The following is an 18,825-nucleotide window of genomic DNA, read 5'->3' on the forward strand; positions in this document are numbered from 1 at the left end:
TTATATTAAGGTCCCCTTTGAATTGATTTTTGTTCAAGGTGAGAGATATGGATCTAATTCAAATCCCTGAATGTGAAAATCCAGTTTTCCTAGCACCACTTGTTGAAGAGGCTGCCTGTTTTCCCAATGTTTGTTTTCAAACCCATAGTAGTCCATTCTCATTGTCACCTTGGCTGCACTTGGAAACACCTTGGAAACAAGCTCCTCCCCCTCCCCCCCCCATGTGTCTGTGAGGGTGTTTCCAAAGGGGTCTAACTGAAGAAGGAAGACTTACTCAGGATGCCAGCCCCACCCATACACGGGCTTGGATCCCAGACTGAATAGAAGGACTCCTGATGATGGACACGGTGTGACACAAGCGACCAGCTGCCTCATGCATCTGCTGTCACGGCTTCTCAGCTATGATGGATTGTACTCTCAAGCTGCAAACTCAAATAATTCTTACTTTCTTAAGTTTCCTTTGTGAAGTATTACGTAACGAGAAAAGTAGCTAAGAAGACATATTTGTTGAAAATTAGGCGGCTCTTGCTGTGTGGGTTTACTTCTGACCCCCCTGTTGCATTCAGTTGTTCTGCATGTCTGCTTCCAGGCCCAAATCATGCCTTCTGTCACCACAGCCTTAGAGCATAGTTTGAGGCCAGCTATTGTGATACCGTCATATAGACAAATTTCTATACAGTCTTATTAAATAAGAAGCACAGAGCCAAATACAGAGGTAACAGCCAAAGAGATCAGAGAAACAGCAAATAGCCATGGCTAGCCTTATCTTACCACCTCACTGTAGCTTTCCCAGAGAGAGCTTCTTCCTGTCTAACCTGCGCTTTTACTGCCTTGCTGTTCTGCCTTCTCATTGGCTCTGAGCCCAGCCACATGACTTCCTTGTCACTGCCTAGACAGACCTCCAGGTCTCTGTGGTTGGTACTGGGATTAAAGGCTCATGTCACTATGCTTGGCTGTGTCCTTGACCACACAGTGACTTTGCTTGCCATGTGATCGGATTAAGGGCGTGGGCTACCACCGCCTGACTTCTGTATGGTTTCACTATGACCTCTGATCTCCAGGCAAACTTTATTTATTAACATACAGATAGATTCACAATTCAGCACAATTAAAATATCGCCACACCATCAGCGTTGTTCTTTCTGCGTAGGATTGCTTTGGCTATTTAAGGTCTTTTATGTTTTCATATGAATTTTAGGGCTTCCTTTTAGTTTTTATAAGAATTTCATTGGAACTTTGGTGGGGGTTATGTTGAATCTGTAGACCACTGTCAGTAACGTCATTTTCTTGACATTATTCCGATCTATGAGCATGGAAAAGATCAAAATACTTTATTTTTATTTTCTATTTTTTATTTATGTTTTTATTTTATGGGTATTGGTGTTTTGTCTGCTTGTGTTTGTATACCACAGACAGGCATGGTACCTATGGAGGCCAGAAGGGGGATCCACTGGGACTGGAGATATGGACAGTTGTGAACTGCCATGTTGGTGCTGGAAATCAAACCTGGATCCTCTACAAAAGTAGCCAGTGCTCTCAACCCCTGAGCCATCTCTCCAGCCTCCCACTTTCTTACTGTTTCTTATGAAGAATATCTGTGAGAAAATATTTTTTTTTACAGTTTCCTTTTTAGAACAATTTTTGGAATAGAGAAAAAGTGATCAGAAAGTGCACATGCTTCCTGCCCTCCCTCCCATACCCTCTAGTTACTAGCATAGTGAGTTAGAATGACCTGCTTATTAAAATCGATGAACCGACACTGACATATGACTCTCACTATCAGTTGAAACCCAGAGTCTATGTGCAGGGTTACCCTCTGTGTTGTGTGGGTCTACACATTTGAACACTGCATAATGTCATGTGTCCACCACCAGAGTCCAGAGCAGAACAGTGTCGCTGTTCTAAAAGCCCCATGCTACACCTACTTACTTGTCCCCCCCACCCCTTCTCCTATCTGGAAATAACTGAACTTGTTAGCATTTTCCTGTTTTATATATTATAGAGTGATTGGTACTCTACAAACTACATACATAACCTTTTCACACTGTCTTCTTTTGCTGGGCCGTGTGGTATATGCCTATAATTACAGCACTTGGGAGCCTGAAACAGGATTGCCATGAGTTTGAAGATAGCCTGGACTATAACGTGAGACCCTGCCTCAAAATAACTGAAACAAACCCAACACACACACACACACACACACACACACACACACACACACCCTTTCACCTTTCATCTTTCACATTGCAATACACATTTAATTTCCTTCATGTCTTTCTATGGCTTGACAGTTACTTCTCTTTATCTTTGAATACTGTCTCAGTACATGGACATAGTGTAGTTTTCTTATCTGTTGAACTATTGAAGGACGTCTTGGTTCTTCCCAATTTTGACAACTTTGAAAAAAAGCTCCATAAACCTTTATGGGCAGGCTTTTGTGTGGACATACATCACCAATCCGGTTGGGAAAGCCCTGGGAAGTGAGTGCCGGATTGCACAGTGAGTTCGTGGTTAACTTCGTGAAGAATTGCCGAGCCACCTTCAGAAGCGGTTTACTGTTTCTGTGTTCACTCCAACAGTGAGTGAGAGCTTCGGCCACACCCGCTTCCGGCTGCCAGTTGTTCTTGCCAGTGTGTTGGATCTTAGGCATTCTAGGAGGTACAGAATAATTTCTTGTTTTGATTTGCAATTTCCTAATGAGAAATGTGAACTTCATATGTTTCTGTTACCATCCATGTGTCCTCTTTGAAGAGGTGTTGGTTTAGATCTTTGAAGCCCATTTTAAACAATTATTTTTATTTACATGTAGTGTGTGTGTGTGTGTGTGTGTGTGTGTGTGTGTGTGTGTGTGCGTGCATGTGTGTGTGTGTGTGTGTGTGTGTGTGTGTGTGTGTGTGTATGCTCCCAGAGGACAGAAGAAGGCATCAAATCCTTTGGAGCTGGTGTTAAAGGCAGCTTTGAGCCACCAATGTGGGTGTTGGAAATTGAATTCTGGTCCTCTGGAAGAGAAGCAAGTGCTTTTAATCCCTGGCCCATCTCTTCAGCCTTACAGGCATTTTAAATCAGGCTGGTTGTTTGGCTTTTGATGAATTTTAAGCTAGCCCCTCCCTCCCTCCCTCCCTCCCTCCCTCCCTCCCTCCCTCCCTCCCTCCCTCCCTCCTTCTTTCTTTCTCTTTCTATCTTTTATAAATAATGCTTTATGCTGGGTGTGGGGTCATGGTGCATAGTTGATAGAATAAGCTCCGGGTAATAGACAACATGCACTCACAGCAGCAGAGTCAGGCAGGAAGTCGGAGTCAAATTGTCCTGGTCTCAGGCTTTGGGAGGTCTTCGGGGGTATGGTTAGGGGCTCATGGGGTAGCGGGATAGAGGTTAACCAGACCGAGGAGGCCGCAGTGCTTCTGTTCTCCCATGGCTCAGACTTGGCCCCCAAAGCCAGTCCCCACTAGGCCAGGGAAGGAGCTGGGACAGGCTGGGGCACTGCCTCCTGGGCCTGTGTCTTTATCCTAGCCAGAAAGGCAGGGCTGGTCCAGTATAACAAGTGAGTGACAGATAAGGGGGTAGCCTGTGCTGGGTCTCTCTAGCTGGCACATCTGTCTCATTTCTAAGCATCTCTCTGACTGTCTGTGCTTCTCTGCTGCCATTCTGTACATCATCTGACTTTGTTCCTCCCCTCCCCGTCATTTCTCTGAGTATCTCCCTGTCGGTTTGGCTCGGAAAGCAGGCTGTACCTATAAAGAGAAATTTCAGTATCTAAATATTGAGTCCCCTTCCAAATGTGGTGCTGCACACCTGTAATCCCAGCATTAAGGAGGTGAAGGCAAGAGGATTGAGGGCGTGAAGCTGGCTTGAGATATGGAAAGAGCTGTAGGCCAGCCTGGACCACGCAGTGAGGCCTTGTCTCAAACTAAAAAACAAAAGATTAAACTAAATATCATGTCCCCATCTTTCTAGATATTTGTACCCCTCTTTGTTCCAAATGACCCAGGCTCTAGGGTCATATTCCAGAGTTTTCCAAACTGGGGAGACTCCTTAGATTAGCACTCGTTAAGTACTCTTCCTGTATTTGAGATGTGAGTCTTCATCAGCTAAATGTTTTCCAACATTTTCTCCTAGTATTTGACTCACTTTTCATTCCCTTGACAGAGTCTTTCATAGACCAGAAGTCTTCAAAAATAGTAATGAAATTTGACAGGTTTCTATTCTTTCATGATTTTTGCTTTTAGTCTTATATCTTATATGATTTTACTATTTTAGGATTAAATATCAAAGGATTAAAATATTTTCATTTGTGTTGACTTCTAGCAGTTTTATAGTTTGGGGTTTTATGGGTAGTTCTAAGTTCCATTTCAAGTTGATTTTTGTGAAAAGTTTAAGGTCTCTGTCAAAGATTGTGTGTGTGTGTGTGTGTGTGTGTGTGTGTGTGTGTGTGTGTGTGTGTGTGTGTATGTGTTAAAAAGACTAGGCTTTCTCTCACTGGGTCACCTGTGTTCCTTTGACAGGAAGCAGTTGATCCTCTCTGGATGGTTTCATGCTACCGTTCCTGTTCTGCTGATCAGCCATTCCCCCACCAATCCACACTGTCTTGTTTGCCATAGCCACACATGTGTAAGGGGCCACGTTGAGTTGTGCCAGTCGTCTGGTTTCGCTCTTTTCTCTCCACATTCATTTAGCTGGTTACAGGGGTCTTCTGCCTTTTGTGTAGACTTTATAATCAACTTGCCAATCGCCACTGATTGTAAGTGCATTGCATCTGCAGATACACTCGGGAAAAAACTGTCATCACTGTTGAGTCTCCAATCCATGAGCATGGTATGGCTTTCTGCTTATTCGGATCTTCTGTTAAAGTGATCAGTTTCTCCATGTATACATTTAGATTTATAACTGAAGTATTGCTGTTTGGTGTTACTATGATGTGTGCTCTTAATAATAAAATTCGATTATTTATTGCTGGCATATCAGTTAAATAACTGACTTCTCTGTATTAACCTTGTATTTGTTTAGACTTTGATAACAATATTTGGTATGCATTCTTTATTGGAACTATCTGCATAGATGATTGATTCTTTCGATGTAGTTTTTGTTTTTCTATTAACAAACTTTCATGACTGGTTCATCCTCCTTTTACACTCCTTTAATTCATTATACATTTTCACTGTCTTTTGGGGAACCTAATTCTAACAGAGGGATTGATGTTCTAAAAATCTGGACCCATCTGCGAGCCAGCTGGTATGGGCCACTCTTTTTCCTTGAACATAGGTATGGGGTACACTTTTCTGGTTTTGTTTTGCATTTTTTGTAGTGTTTGTTGAAAACTGACATGTTACATTATATAATGTTGTAATTGTGAACTGACTCCTTGTAAGAAAAGTTGTTGGAATTAGTCTACAGAAATTGTCTCCTGCTTTGTGCAGCTACTAAAATCTGTGTTCAATTTGTGTGCCTTAAATTATGCTTCCAGTCTGGCTTGCTAGGTGATCACTCTTGTGACAGCTTGGCTCAGTGGTCAGCCAATGCCTGGGCAGAGTTTATATTCAAATATCTCAGGCTGTGGTGCGTGGTGCTTCCATCTTCTGTGTGCTTACTGGGAGCATGGCTAAGCCTTCTCATTCACAGCTCGGCTTTGAGTTTCCTACCTTAGGTTATTCTGGTACACGTACACAGTTTTCTAGAAGTCTCTCCCTTCAAAGCTCTCTTCCTATGCTTCTTGCTTGCCCAATGCTTATCTAAACAGGACCACGCCTCCAGGTGCAGAACAGCATGCTTCTCCATGCCTTTTTGTTGCTTTTATTGACAAGACTCTTGGTGTGGCTTTCACCTTCCATTCCACATCAAGTTAGCTGCTCCTGACTGTTAAGCAGTACCTTGAAACAGTCGGCCTGACTCTTAGGGGGTAACAGTGACCTAACCTGCTGCTCATAGTGAGGCAATGGGATTCATCCCAGGAGTGAAGTCACAAAGCCACGGTCACACAGATGGCCTAGTTAAACTCAGTGGTTCACAAAACAAAATGAATAGACATGAACTTGTGAACGGAGTTCGTAGGGAAGAGAGTAGTTGGGGGCAGAAGGGATGTGCAAGCAGATGGCGGGTCAGAGTGGTCAGTACCCTTCATGTACACATACACGGTGAAATTGTCAATAGCAAATTTAATTAAAAATAGCGAAGAATTGATGGAGCGTCCTGAGAAGTTTAAACCTTTGTCTTTGAGAATTGAGAATTCAGTTTGTTTTTGTTTTTCCATGCAAACAGGTAGAAAACATTTTTCTAACACACCTTCCAGACTACAAGTGTTCCTAACTGTCATACAAGCTCTCTTTTGCCATGAAAACTACATAAGTCACAAAATCAAAGAAACTATAAAGAATCCCAAAGGACCACCAACCATGATCCAACTCCTTTATCAGCAATAAATTCATCTTTGTTGTTCTAAGCAGTTATGATAGCAGTTGGCTTTAATTACTGACTAATGACATGGAGAAGTCCAAGCAGATTCACTCACTTATGAATGTAGTTTGGAGATTCTAGAAAATTATACTCTTATCTCTAAAAAATTTTCGTTGGTATCACTTTTTGTCTTTTACTTTGCTGGCTTTAAGAATTTCTAAGTTGGAACTGGAGAGATGGCTCAGTGGTTAAGAGCACTGGCTGGTCTTCCAGAGGAGCTACATTTGGTTCCCAGTACCCACATTGGGCTCACAACTGTCTAAAATTTCCGAAAAGCCAATGCCCTTTATTAGCTTCCATAGGCACTATATGGAGACGGTGCACAGACAGGCATGCAGAAAAAACACCCATAGAAAAAGAAAAAAAATAAACCAACAAACAAGAAGAAGTTTCTAAGCAATAATAATAATAATAATAATAATAATAAAAATAATAAATGAAGATACTTAGTTCAGGACAACTTTGATAATTGCTAATATATGCTTTTCGGGGTCACTATTCATTATAACAGCAATATTATTACAATAGCCAGTACGAAGAAAGTCTATGAACTTTTGTGTTATGCTCCTCCTTATGTGCTTTATTTTGTGGAGCTGGAGAGGGGAATTGGTGGTTAGAAGGCTTTGCTGCTCCTTCAGAGACCAGAGTTCAGTTTGCAGCACCCACATCACAAGCAACGCTAGCTCTGGGGGCTGCAGCTCTCTCCTCTGACATCATGGGGGGGGTGAGGGCTGCAGCTCTCTCCTCTGACATCATGGGGGGGGGGCTGCAGCTCTCTCCTCTGACATCATGGGGGGGTGGGGGCTGCAGCTCTCTCCTCTCACATCACGGGGGGGGCTGCAGCTCTCTCCTCTGACATCATGGGGGGGGTGGGGGCTGCAGCTCTCTCCTCTGACATCACGGGGGGGGCGCGGGGGCTGCAGCTCTCTCCTCTGACATCACGGGGGGGGGCTGCAGTTCTCTCCTCTGACATCATGGGGGGGGCTGCAGCTCTCTCCTCTGACATCACGGGGCGGGGGGGAGGACTGCAGCTCTCTCCTCTGACATCACGGGCGGTACACTCACCTGTCCACCTTCCGAGGTAACTAAAAATTACATCACTATTTTTGTCTAATTAAAAATCCACACGAGATGCCATGGCTGTTGCTTCTCAGCAGTGATCCAACACGGTTTTAACACTGCTTTTAGAAATCTCCACTTCACAAAATGAATTTAACTCCTAGGAAGATATAGAACATTTTTCATGTGTGAAGAGATAACTTGGCCATATTTCACAAACACTTATTTTTTTGTAAAGTTTTCAGAATCTTTCCTGAGATACTAAAAACACTTTCCCACCAGATTTGAGGTTTCTAAATGAAGCTCATGAGTTAGAGTCTATATTGATCTCATATACCATTAAGTGGCAAAATGGTACAATTTATCATGTCCACATGGCATTATGGGAAATTCTCTCCACTGCTTGGGTTCTCTATTTATACTTTCTAATTTCCTCACATCACAAGCTAATGACAGAGGAGCTTCCTTTTCAGGTTATTGTTTCCAACAAGGAACTGCATAGAAACAGCAATTATTTCTGAAGTTGCATCCTTTTCCCTACACTGTTTAAAGCAATGATTTGTTTATTTCAAGCTTCAAATTCTATTTTCTACCTATAAAACAAATTACCTTATGCATGAATATGAGAACACATAGCTTCTCTACATTGGCCAGTAAAAATCTCTCTGTGCATAGCACACTAAGTAAGTTGTTAAGTTCTACTGACTTAAGTACATGCAAGTGCTTCCAGTTGAAGAGCAACTATATTAAATCACACACACACACACACACACACACACACAATGTACTGACCAGAGTAGCCATGAAGTAAAGAGGCATGACCTTACATGAGCAAGAAAAGCAAATGATCAGACTCAATTTACATAAAAAGGATGTCACTCAACTTAGTGGAAAATATTGGTATCTTTTCTGCCAACTCTCAAGAACGTACAACACATGGCGTTTCACGCATAATAGTCAGCACCATAACCCATTGTCTTGATTCCTAACATTGTTAACATAAACACTCCTTTCCCTCCACTTCTGCTTCCTTTCCCCAGCTTCTTCCCATAGCTCCATCTTCTATCCCACATGGCAGCTCCCTCAGGATTATCCTTCTCTTTCTACCTTCCAGAACATCCTCCTTTCTCTGCCTTTTGTCTAAGACCCACGGGATTCAGATCCAGGCCACCTACCATCTCATTGTTTAAAACCTGGTCCTCATCGTAGCAGGTTGTTTCTGAGTTGCATGTGGGAGCATGAGTGAAAACTATCTAGAAATAGCCTGGAAATAACCAGACAGCACAGAGCTGTTAGACAAACACAGTACATTTTCATTAGCTACCATAGTTATGTTTTGTATCAGGAATAGGAAGACTGAATTAGTGAATCTTGAATGATTGCCCTAAGAAGAGATATAGTTCTTAAAAGTGTTGGGTAGTATTTTTGACTGCTAATCAATACATAATATGGTATCTATTTCTCTTTAATGATCCCTTATTTACTATGTGTAGTTGATTCTTTAACATTGACCTCATACCTAAAAGCACTGTAATTTATGCCTCAAAAAACCTCAACAAACTCATATGCTTTCTCTATAGGACCCGTCACTGTCCCCTTTCACACAGGTACACCTGGGCCTGTTGAGTCCATTGGGCTCCATTTTTACATTATGAAAACATCAAAATATATAGAAAAATGCAGAAAAGAAAGAACAAAAGAAAAAGCATGGGACTACATGGACCATGAAAAGAACATGTGTTTATAGTGTGCTTTGTGTAATTCAAGTTTACTGCAGCCCTATGTTCGCTTTTGAATGTCTGCAAAAGCATCATTACTACTGACTTGGAGACTGTATATATATGAGAATGTGAATTTGTAAATGGAGAATCCAAAGATAATAAAGACCAATATTACTTAAATGATAAAAGTATTATGGGGTAAGGATGTAATTGGTAATCAAAAAAAGTTTTTTGTTTTTTTTTTTAGTATGTTCCAGCTTAATCCAGATGACACTGAACTTTTGTTAAAGCTCTATTTAAAACCTTGACTTTTCTTGTCTCTACAGGATGTTTCTGAATTACAGTTTATCATACTAGGCATTACAGCCCAGCTTCCCTTGAAAGCCCTGGCTTTTCTTTAATCACTGGTCTCCAGGGCTGCAACTAAACTTAGGTCATCAGCATTGTGTTCAGGGGAAATCCCTCATTCAAAAGCACAAGGGAGAGTTTTACCCAGTAATCCTAGAGGGAGAGACTTCTATCTTATCATCAAACAGTGTGGTTTTCTGGGACTGGGGAATTCCTTCCCCCTTACCTTCCCTTTATTCTGTACCATAGTTTTATGCAAAAAGGTACTTGTTTGGCATTTGCTTGTGGGCTGTTCCAGCAGGATCAGTGGCTAATGTGAACAGGATTGGAGATGTGGCTGTCAGGAGCTTCTGGAGGAACAACCTGGGGTTTCAACTTGTAAGGTTTGACACAGAGCCAAATTCTGAGGTTTAATGGTCTTGCTTTTCTCTTTGGGCTTTATATAGTGACTGTGTGTGTGTGTGGGGGGGGGCTTTAAAACTTGCACTTTCAAGTCTCCATGACAGTGGGTCCTGAAATATTCTCAGTGAGTCAACACAATTCGTTTGACAAGGACTCACAGCAGAGTGTGACCGACACACCTTCTGTAGACCTACCTTAGGGCTTTGTGAGATCATGAAATGGAAATCAGCTTTCAAAGTGGTTTTCAGGTTGACTTTTGGTTCTGTTAAATATTAAATCTCTGTCTCTCTGTCTCTGTCTCTGTCTCTGTCTCTCTCTTTCTTTCTCTTTCTCTCTCTCTCTCTCTCTCTCCCTCTCTGTCTCTCTCTGTGTCTCTGTCTCTGTCTCTGTCTCTGTCTCTCTCTCTCTCTCTCTCTCTAACTCTTTGGACAAATTAAATGTCACCATCAATTCCCCCTGAGCGTGGAATTATACCACTGGATATTTGAGGAAAGAAAACCTACCGAAAACAGATGTTATTGGGTGAGTGGGTAGGAAATAGTGGGTTAGAAAAGTTTCTGTTTTGAGGCTGAGTCTACCGCAGCTTTCCTATCACATCACAACATTTAATGAACAAAAGCATCCAAATTGACAATCCAACGTGACAACGAAACAGCCACTACTGAAGAGCAGAACTCCGCGATCAAGAGGTGAAGGCGCACAAAACGTCACGGAGAAAGTTGAACACCACTCACTTCTCAGCACACCACCACATTTGCCCATCCTGTAAGTGATTTCTTTTGCTTCACGAGAGACGCACACCTTGTTTGAATCTTGTTTCTGCAATGTTAACATGGAGTAAACAGTACCTCCCAGCAGTCCGTCCCTAGGACACGAGGTGAGTCTTGATGCTTTGCAGAAGACAATTTTCCAGACAAAAACAGCCTTGTAACATTCCAGAGATCTCATCTATTGCATGAAGTTATGCATCTAAGGGCAACATTATAATTTCTGGTTTTGTTATTCTTCTCTACCTGGCCCTGTTCCTTTGCCAAATAGCTCACTGGACTAGAGGCCATGTCTCCACAGTTGCACACCAGTTTCTAATTGCAGGGGAAATTACAGGCCTGAAGCAAATGGAACTAGAATCTCTGGGTTTTACCTTCAAGAAGTGGTTGCTTACGGGTTCACTATTTCTGTATCCGAATCTTACCTATTGGTCGGTCAGCATATCCCATGCTCCCCCTCCATCCCCACTGGGAGTGGCTACCCCTGGCAGAGTACTCATCCAGGGCCAGAAACATCCTCCAGGCACCAGACAGAGAAGAAGAGAAGTTAGCAAAGTGCAACTGGATTTTAAAGTTTCCATTGCTTTTCAGCAAATGTGTTTTCTTCCTGTCGCGGGGCTGAGAACATATGCAGCACCTGGCAGATGATTTCTTCGAAGCTTAGAGTTGGGAGAGGGAAGGCTGACTCACAGTTCCTTACACTGCATGTGTGAAACCTTTTGAGAAGATTCGGAGGCGGAAGAGCCACAGGATTTTGATGATGCTCTCAATTGCTATTAAATCAGTATGAAAAAAGAGAGAATCTACTGCCTCTCTGCTTCTATTTCTGACCTTTACAAACTTCAAAAAAAAAAAAAAAAAAGGAACATGGAGGGAGTTAAGTGCCAAAAGAAGGTGACATTTTTAGGTGGCTGTGGTTTTCTGATCATCTTAAACATTTGGTCTCATGGCATCCTTTGGATTCAAGTCTTATCTACGACAAGGACAAAAGCTCTGGGGACCACACAGCCGTTGACCTGGTACTGACTCTAATCACTACATCCTTTATACAGCACTGCTTGCTTTCTGTGAAAGGCTCATGCCATTCAGGTTTTTACTAAAATGAAGATACTGTAAGGAATGGGGAGCTAAGATATGATTCTCATTAACATAATACGCTTCAGGAAATGATGTTTTGGCCGTCATTGCCAAGTATGTGCAGGAGTCACTCACAGACATTGGTTTCTAACTCCATGCAAAGAACAGCAGATGAAACACCCGCTTATGTACTGTGCTGTACAGGATATGAGTGACTAGGTCTGACTGCCCAAGATGGCCACAGGAACAGGCCACCCACACAGGTATACATGTTCAGTGTTTTGAGTGTTCAATGGAAGGACTTTACATGTTGCACACAAATTCCACAGAGTCTGACAAGGGTCCTTTCAGATATAATAGTCTTGTCAAGTATTTACCTTAACATGCTTTCTTTTTTTTTTTTTTTTTTGGTTTTTCGAGACAGGGTTTCTCTGTGTAGCTTTGCGCCTTTCCTGGAACTCACTTGGTAGCCCAGGCTGGCCTCGAACTCACAGAGATCCGCCTGGCTCTGCCTCCCGAGTGCTGGGATTAAAGGCGTGCGCCACCAACGCCCGGCAATGCTTTCTTTATTTAAATTTAAAATTCATTTTATGCGAATGAATGTTTGCCTGCACATGTATCTGTGCTCTGTGTGCATACCTGGTGCCCATAGAAACCAGAAGACGGCATCAGATTCCCTAGGACCAGAGTTACAGATGGTTATGAGCTGCCATATAAGTGCTAGGAATCGAACTTGAGTTCCCTGGAATAGTAGCCACTTCTTTTAACCACTGAGCCATCTCTCCAGCCCCCCTAACATGGTTTCTTTATCACAAGGTTTAGGACACATTTTCCACTGGAAAATCTACCTGTGGTATGAAGCAGTTTTACAAGCCACAGCATGCCCGCGTGAGCTTGTACAAGAGAAGCCAGGAGCATTGGACTTAGGACCATCTAGTTCAGCCTGAACCACAGCAATCCCAGGCTGCTGCTGCTGCTGCAAGCTCAGAAGGCAAAAGGGCCCCACCAGCTTCCATAACACAGGCCAGAAACTGCAGCAGAAGCCAGAAGGATTAAACACAGGCTAAGTGGTAGTCACATCTTCTCCATTCCAGAGCTCTGTTCAAATGCTGGACTTTGTATTTAATAACAGTGTGACCTTGAGTCAAGCATTTCGACTGTGTGTAGCCCATCATCCTATGTGTAAGACAGGATAACAAATTCCCCTGTGCACAGCTGTGAGGATTAAAGATGCCTTGTGACTGCATGGTACATGGCACACAGCAGACGGGATAGAGAGCAACTATTATTTTGTGCATTGTGATTGTCTACAATCCTGAGATTTGAAGCACACTTTTTCCCCCATACCCTAGCAAACTAGTTCAAAGCCTGTTTTTCAAGGCCATTAACTAGTTTGGGGTTAAAAAAACCAAATCCCTGTACATGTTCTGCTCTGCTTATCAAAGGCCGGCTCTAATGCCTACTCACTGGTAAGTAAATTACACAGGTTACTCTTCCACCTCCGGTTAGTCTTGAACCACATTCCATGTGGTAATGGGTCAATTTCTTTACTTCCTTCTCCCTCCTGCCACATTCCATACCCCCAAAGATGCCAGTTTTCACTTGCCTTTGAAAGTGAATTTTTCATCTGTATTTTTCAAAAAGTCCCTTAAAAGCCCTAAGTTCTCTGAGCCCCCTCCAACCCCAACCGCCAGCAAACAGTCCCCAGAGAGAATGACTGGTGCCTTTGCCAGAATCCTCCCACAGAGAACAGGGGCTTTGCAATGAGCAGCACATCCAGAAACTGTTGACTCTTTGATCTTTGATACTTGTACAACTCTAAAGAGAAAGGCATTCCATCCCAACCACACACAGAGAAGGACACAGGTTATTTATGGAAGGCCCCTGACTCTGAGCTTAGCCCGGCTCTTTAAACACTCAAATACACACATCACTTTGACTGGCCAAATTGCTCCCACCCCTTGCAGTTCTGTCGAATAGGAAGGGGGTGGGAGGGAGGGTAGGGGCGTCTGGTCTTTGGCTTTCCCCTGGGGTGAGAAAGGTAGCTTCGCAGAGGCAGTCACAACAATATTTATAAAGACAGGAGAAAATAGAGTCCATATGTGTACAAAGGGAATCAGAGTGAATCACGGGGGGTGAAGAAGCCTCTTGACTCCATTTCTGGGGTCTGACGGCTTCTGGTGGAGTGAATGGAACCCGCCACTCTAGGCTTCTGTACTCAGAGTCTGGCGTTCACGTGGCTTCCTTCTGATCAAGTCCGGCAGCCAGGCAGTTGTTCAGATTTGTCGAAGCGGACTCTGGTTCCCTCCTTTCAGACACTGTTTTCTAAGCCTCATGACCCAGGGAACTTCCTCAGAGCCGATAATCACCCAGAAACTGTAAGTTCTTGCTTCTGCAGTTGCTGAAGGGCAGGTTAATAGCTTCCTCTCCCCGATTCTCAAAACTTCAGACCCAGGTGCTGCCTTCTCTCCGGTGTGCTGGCTCTATGAGGTGTCTGTCTGACCATCGGTCCGGGTTTCAGCATGGAAGGTTCCCCACGGGCTATTGTTTGGCGCTCTCTGCTCCCAGCAGGTGGCACTGTTTGGGGGAGGTTAGGGAAGCCTTAGGAGGTGGGGCCTGCCTAAAGGAAATAGGTCACTGGGGCCAGGTTTTTGGGGAGTCTTGTCCCCGGCTCTTTCTCCTTTTTTCTGTTTCTGTCCACTGTGAAATGGACATGTGTCTTCTGTCATCCATCCTGCTGCCGTGATGCTCTGAACAAGTACACAAAGCCAAGTGACCAGGGAACAAACCCTCTGAAACTATGAACCCCCCAAACTCCTCCTCCTTTAAGTTGTTCTTTCAGGGATTTGGGGCACCATTACGCAAAAGTAACTCAGATTAACACTAAACCAAGAACCAAGTTAAATAAAAATGGTACCATGGTAAGGTTTATTCTCTTTGCTATCTTTCCCTGGGTCCAATATATTGAACTGGTGGATTTATAGTGAAAACTTAGGCTGAATGAATCTGGCAATCATCGGAACATCACTGGGGCAATTTCTCATCTAGATACCCGAGGCCATCCATGAAGATCAATTTGGACAAAGAAAGCATGGTCTGTGGATATTTCCTTAATCTGTAGTGGTTACAATGGCTTCAAGCCAGAGTCGGAACACAAAGACAGGCAGATCAACATCAATGAACACGATACGCATCTTGAAAAATAGCACATCTGCTCATACTACTGTCTACACGGCCAATAAATAACAGATAAAGCAATATACAGCTGCATCTCAGAAGAAAAGCGTATGGGAAAGCTGCATGGTTCAACTTAGATGTTTTGTTCCCTAAGCTCAGGGAAAAATTACAGAAGCCACTTTCTACAAATATAGCTTTGCCTCATAATTCATTCACTCATTTCACAATTCAGTAAAAAACAGGACTTACCTAAGGAGAAAACAGGGAAGGGGAGGAGTCGACAGAAATGCTTTTGAGGGCGACTTTCAGGAGCTCTGGGCTGTGGTCCCACCTTTGTCTCTGGGATACAGTATAGTCGGCTACAAACTTAGGATCCCAACATTTCCATCTGTAAGATGCAAACGATAGTGTAACTGTTTACCCTATAACTGCTAAGTGAATTTTAGAGTCCCAGACTGACCGAGCGAAAGGAAGAGCAAAGAATAAAATGCTGATATGTAGACCAGGACATATTAAAATCGCACACAGACCTCCACACAGCCATTCAAACTTAGTGCTCTTAACTGGCAGTTTTCCCTCATTTGTTTTTAACCAAAACAGGAGTGGGATACCACAAGGCAAGGCAAACCTATCAAACTAGACCAAGCATGAAGACAGATGTAGATTTCTAGAGTTGAGGGCCAGAGGAAATAGGAAAAGGCCAATTGGGAATCAGAAGGGACAGAGAGAAGCTGACCCCCTGTGACTTACCGCCATGCACTGTCCCTCAGAGAGCCTGGCACACAGAGATACTGTATGCTATGACCTAGGCTAAACAGGAAATGACATGAGATTGTGGACAGGTTCAGAGGCTGGACCACTGATGAACCTGACTTGCCCAGCACAATGAATGCAGCCTAAACAGAATAGTCCAGGTTCAAACAGTTTAAAATGATGACTGAGGATGACGGGCCATCTGTGTAGGGAGGACCCAGGATCACTGAGAAGCCCCAGAAAACTGAAGCTGACATTCATTCTTTCCTATCCTCAGTAACCTCCGAGCAACTGGAAGCTGCGGTGATTTAGCTGACAGCTGTGAACTTGGTGCACACAGAGCAGGCCTGCTGTTTAGAAGAGCAGTGTTTCCCTCATGGACATTTGTTGCTATAAATCCCTCCCAGGGTCCAGAAAAACACATTTCAAGGGGAAAGAAATGGTGGATAAGACTATGAAAGACGCCACTGACCGTATTTCAAAATATTTTGCAAAACACCATTGGGTTTTGACTCAAGCTTCTAAAACATGGGCTAGCCCATGGATTTCAGATTAGTTATTATACTGAGTTCGTCCAATTATTAATTGAAACATTAAATTCATAATTAGTTTTTTTTTAAGTATGGCTTTGGAATCAAAATGGTCCTTTATACACAATGTCTAACCCAGGAGAGATGAATGATCCAGATGCCAGGGAGCCTGAGGTCTGTGTCTCTGAGCCACTAATCCCTGGCCTTAGCTTCATTACCAATAAAATAAAGCACAGAGAGGCTGGAGGGTCAAGAATAAACCCTGTAGCTTTCCCAGTCTTCACTCAAGCTTCCACTGTGATTTCTATGACCACTTCATTGTATGCATATTCCTTTTTGCTTGCTTCTTTTAAAGATATTTTAACTTACCCTTCATGAATTTCCTATGTGTAGACAATGTTTTTTGATCGGATCCACTCCTAACGCTTTGTTCTGCATACTCTTACCTAATTTGGTTCACTCTTTGGCTTAACTGAGCCAGTTTTCCATTAGTGTGAGAAAACACCTGAGATAATCAGCTTAAAAAGAGGAAAGGTTTATCTTGGCTTATGGTTTCAGTTTATGGCAGCTTGATTTGGGCTTGTGGTAGCATTGTGTGGCACAGTGGAAGAGGGTGGCTGAGGAAGCCTGTTGACTTCACAGCAGCCAGGAAATAAGAGAGAGAGAGAAAGGAAGGAGCTGAGGTTCCAATATTTCCTTCAAGGGAACACACTTCCACAAATATTTAACTTCCCACCACCTCCCAACAGTGCCATTGGCTGGGAATCAACCTTTAACATATGGGCTTGTGGAGGACACTCCAGATCCACACTACAGTAGACTATCCAGATTCAACAAACTATGTTCTCGGTGAGTCATGGACCCAGGATATGAAGTTGATCTGGTTTCAAATTCTGGCATCTTTTCATTTACTACATGTCAGTGTAACCACTGACTTTGTCAATGAGTGATGCTTAATAAAATATTTAGAATACACCTATTTGTTTCAAATTAGTGTTGAACTAATAACAATCTATTTCTTGGGTATCTTTGTAGTAAAATTCATGAGGATCAAATCTGGTGACCACTAACTAACTGGGGGTTGGTGGGTAATCGAAAATTACATATGGAGGGCTAGAGAGATGGCTCAATATGCAGAACACTTGCTATGCAATCACAAGGACCTGAGTTCAGATGACAGAACCCACATAAAGTAGGGCACATCTGTAATCCTAGTGCTCCTATAATAAGATGAGAGACAAGAGACAGGAGAATCTCGGGATGCTTATGGGCCAGCTCATCTGTCACAAGCAGCAGTAAATATAAGAGACTGTCTGAAACAAGGTAGAGGGCCAGGACGAACACCTGATGTTGTCTCTTAACTTCTACATGTGTATTGTGGCACACAAGCACCACACTCAAACACATGAACATTTATACACAAATGAAAACACAGAAATGTACACACAGAGACTTCAGAGGAAAAATACACATCAATAATAAGACAGCGACTAGACGATTTTTCCAGGCATTGCCATCCCCCCGCATTGTATTAGACAATCCTTGCTGTAACCCTACTGGGTAGACAATGTTAGGGTCATTTTGCAGCTGCATCTGCTGAACTCATGGAGATTAAACACATTGTTCAAAGTCACATTATAAGTCCGGAGCCTGATCTCAACCCCAAATCTCTCAGCAGCTACTATGTGTTTGTGTTGGTAACAGTTAGAAATTATGGGTAAGTCTACTGCCTGAGACAAGCTATTCCCAAGCTCTCCTTCCTCTTGTTTTTCCTCTGAAGTTTTGTCATCGGCTCTGTCCACTCCCACCTCCCATGATTCCACACGGGATCTAGATTGCACCAGGTCCACAGTTCACAGCTCTACCGGCCTCCCCTCTGGACTGGCCCAATTCCATTCTGTTCGAAAGAGTTGTAGAAGTGTCTTTTGCTCCCCCTTGATCTGATCTTATACTCCTCTTTCCCCACTGGCTTAAACTGCTGTGTGAGAGACGAAGGGCACTGTGAACACGTCACACACGAGGCAGCAGATGAACTGTGTGTGTACACAGCAGGCACTGGGGAACAGGACAGGGAAATATATGCTTTAATTATTTTCTTGTTACTGGGACTTATTGGGAAGTAATTAATAATAACAACCCACTGCTTAATTACCTTTATAATACAATTCTGTAGGTTAATCAGAGAATTCAGACTCATTGGGCCACAGAATTGAAAAGCACAGTAATTTTCCAATATAGTTTTTGTTCCTTTTACACAAATGGGTAACTTTGGTTCTGTTACTGAAAATGGCCAAGTGGAAGCTCACAAAAGGTTGTGTTATAATGAATGAATAGGAACATGTGCAATCAGTCTGCAGTTATTTAAAAAAAATGAGTTCATGTAAAGCACTTGGTTTAAACTGAAAAAAAATCTTTTCTCTTAAAAAAAAATTAAAGGGCCCTGAATTAGTTTGGATATTGTTATTCAGTTTATAAGACTGAGGAAGTGTGGGGCGTTTGCCCACCACCCCCACAGCTTCCCAGAGTTTTCTTGAGTGCGAGCAG

At 42.9% G+C, this 18,825-nt stretch overlaps 1 protein-coding gene across 4 annotated transcripts in view; it reads right to left on the reverse strand.

Moving 5' to 3' along the window:
• Kiaa1217 (KIAA1217 ortholog) overlaps positions 1–18,825 on the reverse strand; it is a 796,433-nt gene that overhangs the window by 487,967 nt on the left and 289,641 nt on the right. For all 4 annotated transcript variants that reach the window (XM_076572610.1, XM_076572611.1, XM_076572599.1 and 1 more), the window contains exon 3: positions 15,248–15,386. The gene's annotated coding sequence lies outside the window, so the exon portion shown is untranslated. The remainder of the gene's footprint in view (positions 1–15,247; positions 15,387–18,825) is intronic.

The sequence above is a fragment of the Peromyscus maniculatus genome, chromosome 5 (assembly GCF_049852395.1).
Source record: "Peromyscus maniculatus bairdii isolate BWxNUB_F1_BW_parent chromosome 5, HU_Pman_BW_mat_3.1, whole genome shotgun sequence".
In the NCBI taxonomy this organism is placed as follows: domain Eukaryota; kingdom Metazoa; phylum Chordata; class Mammalia; order Rodentia; family Cricetidae; genus Peromyscus; species Peromyscus maniculatus.